Genomic DNA, 15,208 nt, shown 5'->3' with positions numbered 1-15,208 from the left:
TGATGTCACCATCCGATATGTGTCACCAGTTGTCAGAAGTTACTGAAATTTCTTTAATGTGGTGTTCCTACATACTTGGGGATCTAAGTTGAAGCTAAAATAATAAAGTTATCCTTTCACATATGCCTAGATAACGCTTTTCTTTTGCTACCATAAAATCAGTCAGCTTCTCCAATGCTAATATCCGACTGGGTTCCAACTGTGAAACCACGTAATTTGATGTTAATGATTTTATCATGACTAAGATAGATCACTTATGTCTGTCGAAAACTTCTCGACACATATACACTATATAGGACTTCATTATAATCTCCCAACCTGTTGTACAGGTTATAATAGTTTAGTTTTTTATAACATCTATTATTTAAAGAGATAGATATATAGTTATTTCTTGACACTTAAAGAGATTGGCATTGCATATGATAAAAATTTGACATTAGCTACGCCCACTTAATTTTATTAACTGGGAAGATATAATGTGCTATGACTAAGTTACAAATTAAACTTCAAAATTTTGAGTCGGTACAAAGGATTAAAATTTTTTTTGAAGAGTGGATGTAGTCCCTCACATAGATAGGTTAAGTAATGTGAAAGCCATATTAACGAAAAAGTGTGAAAACTGTCTAATCAAAAACCTCAAAAGCATTCGTTGTAACCAAAGAGATAGTCGGTGGGGTTACCTGTGACTGGTATTCAAATTTAACAATGGGCACAGACCACTCTCATGTGAAATCAACTCTCAACAACTGCTCGAACAATTTTAACAAAATTTGTTTCATAGGGTTATCTGTTAATCGTTTTGCTAAAGTTAAAAAATGGGCAAATATTGAATAATTATATCAGAATAAAACTTTTCACAAATAGTACCTTTAAAGTCTGAAACTACTCACCTATAAATGGCCGAAACAGTACTGTAAATTTTCAAGGCCAACAGGACATCAATGTCTACGGCTAACTTAATGTTTTACCGAAAATATCGACAAACCTGAGATATATATCTTGATCAAATTCAGTTGGCACCTTTGATGCTGATAATGATGTGCCTTGGTGAGAAAAATGAACAACTTCGTAAAAATATTTTCTTTTGTAATTTTTATTGAAAAAGTTGACAATATATTCGACAATTGTTAATTAAATCTAACATTTTAGATTTTTGTTTTAAACGGAAGAAAATACGACTGTGCCTTCAACAAATGACACACAACACTTATAAATTTTATAGTAGTAGTCGGAGTCACTCCGACTTTGGCCGTTGCCGTTTTTGGCACGGGATGTGGAAATCGGTGGCGTGGCAGTGGCGGTAGGGATTGACGACGTTGAGTGGTATTCATTCTATATAGTTGGTCCTTCCGCGTTTCATCAGTATTGTATTGCAGCAGTCCATTGGCGTTGCGTTCAGGGATACAATGGCAAGTGCATTCGTTCAGGGTAAATGCAGTCGTCTCTCGATTATTTTCCTTTTCTGAGTTTTGTGCTGTTGCTATACGAGTATGTCTATCTGTAAGCATGCAATGTTGCTTTTGGGAGACTCATATAAATGAAATAGGTTGAGGGAGAAATAACTGCAACTGCTGCTCGGCTAACAGACGCAAATGTTTGCGTCGCGTGGTGTTCGAATTTTTTGCGCGTTGTACACAAATGCAGCCATGATTTATGATCTGAAACAATATTGAGCGTGCGAAAATTTATGGAGTGCGCTTCGCTATACAAATAAAAAGAAAACAAAATATCAGTGCGTTGATATTCTTAGCCTTTTTATATTTGCATTATTTTGTCAATTGTTGATGTATGCACATACCTATACATAGCCTTATTGTTGATGGATATACATTCCAAAAACATTATATAATTAGAAATAAATATTTTCAAATTTGAATGATCGAATGATCGTATAAGCGATAGTGACATACTAGTTTAGATATGTCTATAAAAATTTATTTTTTATATTTCTTACCGGAATTTAAATTTTAAATTCTCTTAAAAGCCTTAAATCCTCTAAATTTCGAAACACCCAAGTTAACAGGTTTCCATATATTATATTTTCAGTCGTTCAGGTTGAACATATTGCAGAAGTCTAAAGCTAAGCTAATAATTACTTATAAAGATCAATATATTCCGTTGAGATTCATTGTTTTATTATATTTCGATTTCAGAAAAGATATGTTTAAAAGATATACCTACTTGTAAAAAGCAACCTGCATAAACAACCTAGCAACGCTAACTTGAGGAATGTTTACATATGTATATTGTGCCAGAATTCTAAACCATACATTATTTTATGTTGCTTCTTCTGTTATTAAATTTTTTTTTTTACCTTTTTTATTTTTCTCTATCTTTCTTTGTTCTAGTATTATAATATTTCATTAACGAATTTAATTTTTCTGAATTCATTAGCGTTTACTTCTTTCGGTGTGCCAATAACCACTGGCATGAGATTTCCTGTGAACTAAGTTTGATACACAAATTTTTGAAATAATTTACACTTAATGTAAAGTTAATTAAGTTACCAATTTATGTGCTGTTTGTGATACTTGTGTCACTAAATACACAAATATTTAGTGATATGGGTACGGTACGAGTATCAACTACACTCGAAGCACGGAGGAGAACTGGAGATTGTGTATTCCATTCTTTAGAGAAGACAAGCTGCCATATATATAAACGTACATAAATATCTTCATTTATGTGCGTATAATGAAACGATACTACATGGCCTACAAATCTCCCAGCCCATTTGGCTGCACCAAGCGGCACGTACGATTAGCAATCGAAGTGTTCAAAGAACTCACAAGCAATTCAGAAGCGCCAACTAACTAATAAAGTAAAGAACAAAGCGGCAATGTCGAATAAGTGTATACAAAGCCAATATATCGCTACATCGATTATGGATACCACAAACTTAGGGGAAGGTAAAATCTAGCGTGCCCTTGCTGACGTCTCTGCGGCTGCAGCAACTGTGTCGACTGTCGATGCAACTTTCGATGACGATGATCGAATTTAACGATTTGTTTTGATATTTTTACGATTATGGCATCGTTTACACAACATAAATAGAACATAAAATTTATATAATATTACTGCAGGGTGCAAAATGTTCTGGATGGTATTGGCGCAGGACAAGATGTTGGCGCATATGAAGTATTGTTGAGTAGAGAGTAGATTTTGGGATTTAACGCCGAAACCAATTGCTATACTAGAGTGAGACCGGCGAACGACTCCAATTCAATTAATTATGTGGCGTATCCAAAGTTTATTGCTGTGAGTTTAAAAGTAAGAGCATTTGTGTGCGTTTTAATGAAGTGTAATTCAAAGATTTTCCAAATATTGTGTAAAATATGGCTCTTCTCTGAAGTACACTCATGAACTGTAGCACTTATACACATTATTGATGCTTTTCGCACAACTGTTTGACATTACTTCCTCGCTTCCGCTTTTGTGGTGGTACGCGCGTTCGAATTGTTTTATCACTTTATCAAATAGATTTTTATGAGCCCAATGTTACTGGCCGTCTGCGGACTATTAAGCACGCTGTTGAATTGGATATTATTGTTGTTAGTAGCCCCAACTAGGGGACAGTGCTCATTTGTTCTAATTATTTTCACTAGCAGTATTGCAAGTATAGACAAGCAACCCCTGAAATTTGGTAATCACTTATGCAGGCTTGCGATCGAATCACTGACATATTGGCTGACAAATGGCGGGTACAAAAATACTAATTGTTCCGGATATGCGACAAATGATTATATTGTTTACACTGAATTTCGGTATAACCCATATGTATGTGTATTCATGAATGTATTATTTTTTGTAATGTATAAATTGCTACCAGGAAGTTTAATCGACTACGCATGCGTTGTTTAGCTGCTTGTCCGTCGCTCCTCTATATGACTTACGATATAGTGCAGCCGAAAGTTTGCCTGACCATCGACGTCGCTGAGGCGGTCATTATTCTCGCCACTGGCGCCCGCCGTCTTCTCTTCTAAATATTCATAAATTATGACGCTTCATGCAAATGAAAAATATTTCCAAAACTTTTTGCTGACAACCATTCTGAATATATGCCGTATAGTTATATACATATGAATATCTGTATATTTATAAAAAACTCGACATGAGACTAACTTAGTTTAGGTATTCCGTTTGTTTATTCTTTTTTAAATGCCTCTACATGCACACATGCATATGCACAGCCATTTATGAAGCCATGTGTCGCAATATGCCGTTTGACTGCTGAATCATGCTGAGTTTTGAGTTTTGCCTGTCACTTCAAAGTCCTCTATACAATTTGCTCTCTCTGTGTTTTACATCGTCGTCGGAGTTGTTGGTGGTGAACAGAAGATCCTTTTCATGATTAATTACGAGCAATTTTGGTTAAAAAATTCATTGGGACGTTCTCTTAGAACGGATAATGTTTTACTATATCCATGTGCAAAATTGTCATTGAAATTTATTTCTGGTCTAGTTTGAGGTTTTAAAAATCTGGCGAATAAAATTATTTCCTTTTTTATCCTTGAAACAGATCAATTATAAATAATCTGTATAGTATATTACTCATATGCAGTGGACACTATGTATTCCATAAACTAGAATTATCGAAACTCTACCTGTTCATATACAAAGTTATTTTCTCCATATGCGAAATTGCAAATACAAACTTACGTCTTTAACCCGTAAATTTTGTTTAAGTACTCCTTTCTTTTTCTTTGTTACTAATTGCTTGGGCTATTAATTTTGTATAATTTAAAAATCCAAGTTTGATAAACCTGTAAAATTACATTGCAAATACGCCGAAATAGGATACTTAAGAACAGCAGTAATAACAGCGCTTGTTATTAGTTAGTGACTACACTTTCATTTAATTTAATATAGAACGGATAATTTCCATTTGCACTTTTAAACTTCCGAATTTTACACATTCGAGCAATCTTATAAATAACGATAATGGTTATAGCCATAAATATATATTGGTTTCAAGATTTTGAAGAAAATATCTGACTGAGTAACTTTTATTAAGAATTATGACATTGCAACCTACAAACATTGAACCAAAAAATGAGAAAATTAATTTCATTTTATTTTAAGTTTTTTCTATTTCCAGTTATAAATTTAAAACTATTGGAACTAAATTTACTTATATTCTAACTGACAGACCCTAAAAAAATAAAATATAAAAAAATTACTTTAGCAAACATTTTTATTTGTAACACAAATTGAAATAATCGACTAATTTTAAGAATTCGATTACAACAGGAAAACATACTATTAAAACAGGTTCTAGTACTCTGTTCTTTAATATTCATGTAATATTTTAAGAAATATACATAGTTCTATTCAACACTGCGTTCTAAGAAATCTGAAAGCGAAATATGGACAAAGCTCCCTAGTGTTTTCCGACATATAATATGTAGAAAAGAGGGGGGTGTAAGTTTCAGCTTTCTAACGATCGAAATATACTCTGAGGCTCATCATGGTCCGCCATGATTCGATGCAGCCGATTATAACAACCTTCTCAAATGTATTTTTTATAGCACAAAAGGGTATAAAAAGATCTTTATCTTGATTTTGATCGGCCAGTTTGTATGCCAGCTATGTACTATAGGGGTCCGATCTGAACAGTATACTCAGAAAGTGAAAGTTACCACCTTAATCAAGTAGGTCACTTAGTGCATTATTCATTTAATAATATTACACAAATTAGAACTTAACTGTGGCACCACCATCATCTCCGCATCTCTGTGCCACGATGTGCCTTCTCGTAAATTAAGGCCTACTGAAAGGATAAAATAGACTCCTCTCTTGGAATGGCAATTGTGATTGTTCCCCATTGGAGTAAAATGTTTCGGCTCTAAAAATTAATGCCAAACGAATATAGATGTACAGTATCTCCCTTATAATTGAACTTCAAAAATTGCACAATTTTTGGTTCAATTAACCTTATGCACTTGAAGTATTTATTTAGATTTTTGGAATGATATCTACATAATATTATACAATGTACATATATATTTAGAGATCATTGCTATAAAAAAAATTAACTTAAAGGAAAAAAATCATATTATTGTATATATGCAGCATTAGCGTCCACATATTTATATAGGGTTGCTTAAATATTTTTAATGTTAATTTGAGATGTCTGTATTTTCTTTTGTACACACACACAAAAAAAAACATGTTTTCTGAAAAAAATAAGTTTGAAATTAAAATTTATTCAAAGTTTTGACCTTCGCTTTTAACACATTTTAACCGCTTTTTTGGCAATTAGTGGATACGATGCCAATAGAAATGTTCGTTTTTTGAAGCAAACCAATCAGACACCCAATTTTCGACTTCTGCGTACGAATCGAATTGCTTCTCAACAAATGCGTGTCCAATTGATGAAAACAAATATTAATCGGAAGGTGCCAACTGCTGCCAACTGCTACTTAGATATGAATGTGCCCGCAATGCCTGCTTATTTTTTTAACGAAAGTTGTTTGTGCAACCGGGGGAAATTAAAGGTACATTTTTTTTTCAATAACACATATTTTTAACCAATTATGCGGGAAACCCAATTATCCGGGTTCTATTAAAAAATTATTATTTTTTTTTTTTTAAATAAAAGATGCGCTGGTGTTCAATGTTTTTCAGATACTTAGAAATTTCGTTTAAGTAAAACTATAAATGTGTATAAATGACATTTCAAACATTTAGGATTAGATAGTTCGCTAATTTTATATATATAAACAGACAGTAACTCTCCATAGTCTTGTTCACGCATTAAATATTGGAATTTTGCGTATATAGGTATATTTAAATGTATCTTATCGCTAAAGATGATTTGGTAAAATTCACATTGTTATCCTGATAACACTGGCCTGCAAAGAAATACTACTTCAAAAAATTATGCCACAAGTGCTAGACGTGATTAGAAAATTCGAAATGAATTTTTTTAAATTAGTAATTTTATTTTAAATTTACTTTAGTGCATTAACATTAAAACTACTGTAAATATTCACAAAATATTTTAAGCAAGAAACTATCGATAGTGATTTTTATGGCAGTATAAATGCGAATGCGCAGTATTCGCTGTAACTTTAAAAGAGTTAGTTGAAAACTGGTTTTTCATTTGTTAATTCTCTATATCGAATATTTTGGTAAGACTTGCATTAAGGTCATATTATTTATATTTTTATTTATTTTATGTGTAGCTTATGCGTTTTTATAAACAGAGCCTATAAATATGAAAAAGAACTTTTATTAATGAAAATTGTACTAAATTAAATTTAATTTTATTTATCGGTATAGAATGCCGAGAGCTTGTAAATGTTCTGAACATTATTTTTGCTACATTTGTGGCGAGTTTTCTCAGAAAGTACAATTAAATGAAAAAAAGTTATTAATAAGGAAGTTGTAGGTTTTCAATGTGTCAAAAAATATTTCGCCGAATAAGTGACGCAAAATTAAAAGAAGGAATTTTTGTAGGTCCACAAATTCGCAACCTTCAAAGTTTCATCAGTAGGAGATGGTCAGCAGCAATGCTTGCTGATATCTGTTCTACGGAATCAATGAAAAGAAAAAAAAGTTTAAAGTTAGTTGAATCTTTTCACCATTATCAGATATTTTACTAGATTTATGGAGCTTGTAGCTATAAAATTATAATTTATAATTTTCTGTAAAACTTGGATCGTAAGGTTTCTCCAGGTTTTATAATTTTACAATAGATACTTTAATAATGAAGGTTAAATTATCTGGACTTATTTGCATGATACATGCATTGATCTAAATAGTCGTAATACGTTTAGCATAAAGCATGTTTGTATTAAATAGATTCAAAACTCTACCTACATTTGCTCCAAATCAGTCAATTTAGTTTATGTTTTTCACATAATATTTAAGCATACAAAACTATTCTAATCTGTGCAACATGTTGCGAAAGTATAAACAAACAAACAACAGTTCAAAAGTATGTGGGGGTCTGATATTATACAAACAAGAACTGAGTTCTACAAATAAACACAATCTATTTTTCCACAGCGATAAAGTTTTTCGACTCTAAGAGGAAATATGCAATCAGTCGTGGGTGGAGTAAGTTATGGGGGCGTAGAGTGTTGGCCCCCCTCGGATAAACAAACTCTTCTCTCTTGTCTCTAAAAATATTATGTTTTAGCACCTCAACACCGGCAGCAGTTACACCAACTATACAGCACTATCAAGAAGAGCAACGTAACGAAAACACCAACAGCAGAACACGTAAATACTACTACAACAACTGAACCTCTATGTATATACGACGAAGTAACTTCCACTTCACAAAGAAGCAGTGGGATACCCGTGATTTTGTGTAGCGATCCCGCTGTTACTTAGGCTTTTACTGGTGTTGTTACCATCCGCAAGGACAATTGTATGTTAGTGCTTAGAAGCATACTGCGGAATTTATAATTCTCGATTAACCAACTGTGTGAGTAATAACTCTATTAAAAGCACCCCGTTGGAAAGTTCATAGCAAATTTAAAAATTTTAAATAACATGTTTACCAACTTTATTAGTTAGCAGCAATGAAATCTGGTATTCGATTAATTTAACACAAGCCAATCGAACATACAAAACCATGTTGAGAAATATACCTAGCACCCATAATACAAGTTGGTTAAATAAAAAAAAATTACTTTCAATTATTTCGAAACATCTCTTAATTTTAGTCAACACTAGGCGTGGGAATTGTCGAGATGCCTACCTTACTCTAAATGCAGCAACAAAGAACTAATCTTCTGAAAAAGGAGGAACATTTAATTCGATGCCAAAGAGCGGTATAAATATTTTAATACTTTTCTATTCATATTTATACTCTCGCAAATATTATACAACTACTATTATAGTTCTGTACACCTAACGGTTACTTGTAACGCCTTAAACTAAACGAAATAAATATAGAGCTACATATATGTACATATAAAAATGATCAGGATAACGAGACTTGCTGAAACTGTATGTCCGGCTATGAGTAAAACCCAAAATAAATTGAAGGAATTTTGTACATACGTTCCATTTAGAATCGGCTCACTGCCACATCCACAAAATGACGTTAATCGAAAACCTATAAAGTATCATAACTAATCAAAAATTAAGAAACAAAATTGTAATTTGGGGCAGTTAATCACAGTACGTAGGGACAACTGTAGTTTGTATAAAGCTATACCAACTAAATTTGGTGAGGCAAACGTTTCCGGTAGTCCTTCGACTGCAATTGAAAAACGATTATTTTGATAATTGGTAAACGGTGCGCTTGCGTATATTTTTCCATGATGAAATTGTAAACATTACTGAATGGAATGAAAAGCAATTACAGTTCATGGCATATTAAAATAGCCGAAACGATACTTAGAAATCGTATCATCCATATTGGAAAATCCGATATAAGCAAATATATATGGGAAGGGAAATTATAGCTCTTTGATCATTTTGATTTTCGAGCCCATATAATGTCGATCTTCGTGGGCTGTTGCCGTCAAAAAAGAGCGAAAAACACGGGAGAGGATGTCACTTGCATCGGTCGTTGTACGACAGTATGTTTTTGCCAATTTGAGGAGAAATAATGTGTTTCATAATTTTGCTTCCTGTAACGACTGGTACAAAATGTCTTTGAAAAGTTATAACTGAGACGCTGACTCGTGTTGCTATATTTGCGGCGAATTTATTAAAATGAGAGTAAAATAGTATGTTTTACAATAAGTAAAAGTTAGAAGATTTGCGAAGCATACCAAGCTTACTTCAATCTACCTGTTAAATAATAGAACAAAAGATGGGCTACACATGTGTATGTAACTCTTGTATATCCTGGATGCTGAGTTTATTTCCTCTTTTTTTTTATAATAATTATGAACTATTTTGATAACATTAATTAGGTAATAATATGTTACGTTTTATTGCAGGCTGGTAACACGGTGAAAAAAAGCACTGAAGTTTGCAGTACCCAGAATTTGAAAGGAACCAGGTAATCATCTTTAAATTTTTGGGGAATTTTCTTCTGAAGCTTTCAGAACTAAAAAAATAAAAGCTGGAATCTTTCTAGGATCTAAAATAAAAACATATGGATTGTGACATCTTCCTTAAGTAAGCAATGAGGAGAAAACAGCCTGTAACAATTTAAAGGCAGTAGTGCATGGTTTCCTTAGAAACCATAGATCTGACAATTATGACGAGCTGGTCACTGACATGATTGATCGGATGTAGAATGTCTCTAAAGGTGCACATGCTCATTCAGATAAATTTAAAGATAATATGGGAGCTTAGTCGGCAGAACAAGAACACTTTTATCAAAATATAATGTAATTTGAGAGACGTTACCAAGGTCAGTATACAGAATTAGGGAATTCTACGATATATGACAGAAAACGTAAAACTGTTCATTTTTAAATATTTAGAGTCTATTTTGAAATGTCTATTGTAAGAATGAATCCTAAATGGATGATCGGTATCTCCTGGTTTTGGGTTTTGTAAATTGCGAGTGTATAAAATGTTCGGTTACAATGAATCTGGCCTTTCCTACTTGTTTTAAAGATTTCACATAGGCAAGTACATTTTCTTTGGCAGTTTTCATTCTACTCCAAGTATTAAGCTTTTCGTTAAAAAGATGATACTCTTTCAGATTCAAATAATGTCTCGTTTGTAATAAAGTACTCAAACATTTGATTATATGTCGCCGACGTAAAACTTTTTAAATCATACACTTCAACCGATGAAAGGTGTCTATTGCAAACAGACTTAAACAATTTGGTTGTTTGGTGTGATAGAAATGATTTGCGATTAAATCTCCAAAAATGTAATACGTTATGCTTTTCCCCTAGATCTGAGCACCCCTCTCCTTATATAATAATATCGAAATATAAAAAATCGTTTAAATAATATGTGGAAAGGACATCGGATATTTCGTGTTATAACAGATTTTTTTATTTTTATTATTTTTTTCGGGGGAGGTTGAGAAATATACCTTCCGCATCGTGATTGTGTCGTCACATCCATGGTATGTGCCACTTGCAGGTCACTAAAAAACTCTCCTCTAGGGAACCGTCGCTCACCCTGGAACCGCTTCGCATTACTTCAGGGTGGCGTTCCATATTTCTCGTCTTAAGACTTACATGTCATTGCCTGCGTCCAGGTCCAGTATTTTAATCCGTAGTACGTTAGGTATGATGTTATCCGCATTCAGGGAGCCGATCGCGTCGTTGTATATACAGGACGGCTCTTCGACTTTTCCCATTTTATATAGATACTTCTTAAAATATCCATGCCCGGATAGCATCTGAGTAGTGTAAAAATCCACCTCACCAAGTTTCCTGTTAGTACATTCTTTTATGTTTCGGATTATCCTGGCCGTCCATCTGCCGTGGCGTCCTTGCTCCCAGCGAGCTTGCCATTATTCGAAGGTGTCGTTCTTTATTTTCCCTTTTGTAGCGGTAAGATCTGTTCCTTGTTTCTTCAACGTCCATATTTTCATTCGTTCAAATGCTAACAAGTTGATGGGTGTGTTTCCGTTTATTACATATACAGCTTCGCCCAAGACTGTGCGATATGCCGATGCTACCCTTAAAGCAGATGTGCGATACACTTTTTCCAGGGATTTGCGTCGATTATTTTTCCTCAATGTGTCTACCCATAACTCTGCTCTGTAGAGCAAGACATTTAGTGTTTTCGACATCAAAAGTTTCCGTTTTTCCTTTCTTGGTTCTCCGATATTAGACATAATTCTGCTCAATTGACTAGTTATTATAGACGCTTTTTCCGCAGCGTGTTGAATTTGTGCTCAGTAGGTAAGCCTGGAGTCTATTCTTACCCCCAGGTAGTTGACAACCTTTTGTGTCCTTAATGTTTCTGTAGTTGTCCTCATGTCTATTACAGTCGGAATGTGCTTCTTTGTTAGCAGTACCAGGTCGGTTTTTTCAATGGCAAGTTTGAGACCTTTTGTATCAAGCCACATTTCATCATCATCTGGTTTAACTTCCTGCGCGCATCTTCAGTGTCTCTCGCAGTAATTATCGCGGCGAAGTCGTCTGCGTAGCCAACTAGATAGGTATTGTCGGGCATATCGAGGCTTAATATGCCGTCGTAACTGACGTTCCAGAGGTCTGGGCCGTGGATTGGTCCCTGCGCAGCTCCTGACGTGACCTTCAAGTGTCGTGGTCCTTCAGAGGTTTTATACAGCAAAACTCTGTCTTCCAAATAGCTCCTCACCATTATGCTGAGATATGTGGGTATTTTAAAGTTTTCCTCTAATGCTTGAATCTTGTTTTCCCATCGAGCGCTGTTGAAGGCTTTCCGAACGTCAAGGGTTTAAGTTTTTTTTGCCGCCGTTTGCAACTCTTCGATGGTGAAGAGGGGTGCGTCATTGATTGGGTGGTTTCGTCGGTCTTTTTTTCTTGGCTCTTGTTTCATGTGTGGAAAATAAGGCATTGACGATTTTATCCATTTTATATGCGTTCAGTTGCGGAGGTGGGGCCCGACCACCTAGTTTTTTTATAACAACCTTATACCCTAGACCCCACGGGTTTATTTTTAGGTCATTCCGAAGCTCTTTCCATTTTGCTTTTTTGCTAATTTCGATAGCCCGCTTTAGTTCTTTCTCCGCGGCGTGAAGATTATACATTTCTGTTGTTGCGTTACCTCTGCGTCTGTGTCTTGTGTAGACCCGTCTTAAGTGAAGGCACGCTCTTCTTAACTGAGCAATGTTCTCTGCCCACCAGTATGCAGCGCTGTTTTGTCTCCTGCTTTGTGTCCGAGGCATTCCTTTACTACATTCTTGGGTGATTAGCCTCATTGTCTTCTTTACGTTTTCTCTTGCGTCCCCTATGTCGTTTTTTGGGAGGTCATGCTTATCAATTTCAGAGATTAGTGCCTCGCTATTAAGTTTAGATACATTCCAGTTTCTCGTGGTACCGTGTAATCTGTTCTGTGTGACTGCGTTTTGGGGGTCTATTTCGAAGGTTATGTACTGGTGGTCACTGCCAGTGTAATCCTCCATAACCTCCCAGCGCTTTACTATGCTTTCTATGCGCTCTGACGCTAGTGTGATATCTGGTGTAGTTTATTGCAGCCTGGTCTCCTAAATGTCGTTGCTGCTACCGTGTTGAGTAGCATAACGCCGAGCCTGGCCTCTGGAGTTAGTATTTCGCATTCCCCATTCAATAGCTTTTGAGTTAAAATCTCCCGCTATTATAAAGTCTCCTCCAATATCTCTGACAATCTTCTGTTTAGCCATTGCCTGCTTCTTTTTTGAACAATGGCTTTGCACTTTTCGAGAAGTCTTCTTCTGCCTGAATCTTCTCTCAACTGAACCTGTAGGACCAATTTAATGGTGACTTGCTTTGAACGTACTTGAAAACCTGCCAGGGTTTTAACGAGACGGAGGCGAATGTGATATTAGCCTACCAACCATTTCAGCAACGTGTCACCCTTGCTTACTGAAGTGGTAGAATATCACTCTCACCAGCCCGAAAACAATTTTTGTCCTATCAGTTTTTTCCAGTATACCTTATTCAGGATCTTACTGGTCGCGATCCTGATGGACGCGAGCCCGGGGTAGTTCTTTCCGTGCAGTTGTACAAATGCATACAGCCTTCCTCTCATGGGTAGGTATTCCCTCGAGGCAGCCCCTTAAAAGCTGTGGATGCTTATACCAAGGCGGCATCTATTCGCCTCACCGCCGGAGATTCGTAGGATGTTTCTGGTCTTTTAAGCCGAACCCTCCTCTCCTGTCGCTTTTGGTCAGGGCCTGTTTATTGGATATTCGCAGCTGACCTAAGAGTTTAGGCCGTCTACAGTTCGCCAACCTGTAGCCCTTGCTGACATGAGCTCAGCCGTTATAACAGATAATATGGAAAGAGTAGTCAGTATTCACAACATCTGTTGTTTTTGCTGTTCCATTTTATATAAAAATATACGCTTATATCTATAGATCATAAATATATTTTATGTTATTGGTATTTGAATCTCCACGCAGAGCGAAAAAAAAAATATATATTCCCCTATTCCATACACCAAAGGCAAACAATGAATACTATAAGTTTGTGCATCATGGATAGCCAATTACTTATAATTTTATCATTTAAAAAAATTAACAATTAGGTAATAGATTTTCATACTTGCCCATTTTATAGTATTTTTTGCGATTTGCTTATGATTTTTTGTCATATTATGAGTTACAAATTTAAAAACGGTATATTTAACGTAGATAACTAAATTTACCTTATTACATTAAGTGTTTTTAATAGTTTTGTTAAGTTTATGATATAAGTGATATAAATATATTTATACCGATTATGAACTTACCAGTAATTAAGATTTTATTTCATTAAAATTAATTCAATAAAATTAATATAAATCTCCCAATGTATACCTTAAACGCTTATTTTTCAATATATTCACAAGTTTTCCGACTTAATTAACATACAATTTGTAATATTTCTAAAAATGTTGTTAGGATTGCTCTATTGAACTATTAGAAAATATTTCTTTAAAGATATAGTATTTCAAATTCAATACCAGTGCTGTCGGATAATCTCCACGAATAGTATAAAAATGGTATTAGCCGGTCGTTATTAAATTTTTCATAGACTAAGTCAAACTGAGCTTATTTATTTTATGTATTCGAATTTTCTGAATACGAATTTTCTTGCCGTAACTGTATTTATATGATGGGTTTTATTAGATGCAAATATTTAAGAAAATATATTCACGTTGCCGATAATTCGTCTGCCATCAAGAATGCTACATTGAATTCGCTACATGAAAAAAAAGTGTACAGAGCAGAATTGTATTTATAATGAGCCTTCACATCTCTCATCGTAGATTAAAATTACTTTAATTTGAAAATTATAGCATCAACAAAAGCGCGCGAAAACTGTATATCGAGGGTGGACAATCCCCAACTAAATGTTGATTTTGTCTGAGACCGTGTTGCACACATGGCGTAACTCTCTTGCCATTCTAGGCGGCACGAAGAGTTTCGGCCATGTTTATTTATGATGTAAACAAACCATTGAAAAGGAGAAATATGAATTGCTCAGCACAAGGCAACTAACAGTACACAAAATGTGTTTTACCCCTAACAGCGACAGCAGCAAATGCAGAGCTAGCCGACGTTTGCGTAGTTCTGCAGCAGCGCACTCTACGTAGACTTCAAATGCCATTTTTGTAACTTAATGACCAGTTGCTTTCTCACTTCCTCATTCACCCC

The 15,208-nt window shown here is 34.8% G+C and overlaps 1 long non-coding RNA gene across 1 annotated transcript; it reads right to left on the bottom strand.

Moving 5' to 3' along the window:
• Nucleotides 1-1,075: 1,075 nt before the first annotated feature.
• LOC138859023 (uncharacterized) lies at nucleotides 1,076-14,957 on the bottom strand. Its single transcript, XR_011398060.1, has 2 exons — nucleotides 14,515-14,957; nucleotides 1,076-1,702 (listed from the first exon to the last, which is right to left on the bottom strand). It is a non-coding gene; the product is annotated as an uncharacterized lncRNA (long non-coding RNA).
• Nucleotides 14,958-15,208: the final 251 nt, after the last annotated feature.

Source organism: Bactrocera oleae, chromosome 2 (assembly GCF_042242935.1).
Source record: "Bactrocera oleae isolate idBacOlea1 chromosome 2, idBacOlea1, whole genome shotgun sequence".
NCBI classification, from domain to species: Eukaryota; Metazoa; Arthropoda; class Insecta; order Diptera; family Tephritidae; genus Bactrocera; species Bactrocera oleae.
The sequence above is the reverse complement of the archived record's forward strand: the minus strand, read 5'-3'. Positions and strand labels throughout refer to the sequence as shown.